Raw genomic sequence first — 1,317 nt, forward strand, 5'->3', positions numbered from 1 at the left:
GAGACTGGGAAGCGGGTTGCGAATCCCAGTACGAGGCTGGGAAGYRGGATCCCAGTACGAGACTGGGAAGCGGGTTGCAGATCCTGGCACAAGGCTGGGAAGCGGGTTGCAGATCCCAGCAGGAGGCTGGGAAGCGGATTGTAGATCCCAGTACGAGGCTGGGAAGCAGGATCCCAGTATGAGGCTGGGAAGCGGGTTGCGGATCCCAATACGAGGCTGGGAAGTGGATTGCGGATCCCAGCACCTGGTTGGGAAGCGTGTTGTGGATCCCAGCACGGGGCTGGGGACGTGGCTTGTGGATCCCCATCTCTGGCCCTAGGGATGTGGATCCTGCTGCTGGGGGTTGTGGATCCTGCTCTCTGGGACTGGGAAATGGAGGCAGGATCCAGGACCGGGATGTGAATCTCTGTCCCTGTCCCTGCGCAAAGCCCTGGATGTGGCTCCAGGGACCACGTGCGGTGTCCCCAGGCCATGTCCTGGGATGGGGGACACTGCTCCGGAGCTGCTCTGTCCCTGTCCCTGTGCAAAGCCCTGGATGCAGCTCCAGGGACCGCGTCCAGTGTCCCCAGGCCACCCCCGTGTCCCTGCCCGTGTCCCGCGTCACCCCCAAGGCTGCCCCATGTGGGGACATCCCCGGTGTCCCCGTGCGGCCGCAGCAGAGCTCGTTGCGGGCGGCGCGAGGCTTTTATTGGGGATGAAGCAGCTCGGAACAGCCGGGTCCGGGCAAGCTGCGAGGTCCCCTTGGCACCGCGGTGGGGACGCGGTGGCACCGGCCACCTCCTGGGCACTCGGGTGGTGGGGACAGGTCCCTGCAGTGCCAGGTGCCCTGGTGAGGGGACAGGGGGACACCCGGAGCGATGGTGGCAGGTCCCTGCAGAGCCAAGTGTCCTCGGTGGTGGTGGCAGCTCTCCTGGGCACCCTGGATGACCAGGGCAGTGGTGGCAGGTCCCTGGGGGACACTGGACACCTGGGACAAGGGTGGCCGGTCCCTGCAGAGTCAAGTGTCCAGGATGATGGAGGCAGATCCCTGAGGCACCCTGGGCATTGGTGGCTGGTCCTTGGGGGACACCCAGGGTGCAGGTGGCCGGTCCCTGGGGTCACTTATGGCATGGGTGGCAGGTCGCTGGGTGCGGGTGGCCAGTCCTTGGGGGACACCCCAGGCATGGGTGGCAGGTCCTTGGGGCACCAGGGACAACCAGGGCCCTGGTGGCCTGTCCTTGGGGGACACCCCGGGCTTGGGTGGCCTGTCCTTGGGGGACACCCTGGGCTCAGGTGGCTGGTCCCTGGGGACACCCCGGACACGGGTCGCAGGTCCTT

The sequence above is a fragment of the Nothoprocta perdicaria genome, unplaced genomic scaffold (genome assembly GCF_003342845.1).
Source record: "Nothoprocta perdicaria isolate Ctin4 unplaced genomic scaffold, notPer1 scaffold_595, whole genome shotgun sequence".
Taxonomy (NCBI): Eukaryota; Metazoa; Chordata; class Aves; order Tinamiformes; family Tinamidae; genus Nothoprocta; species Nothoprocta perdicaria.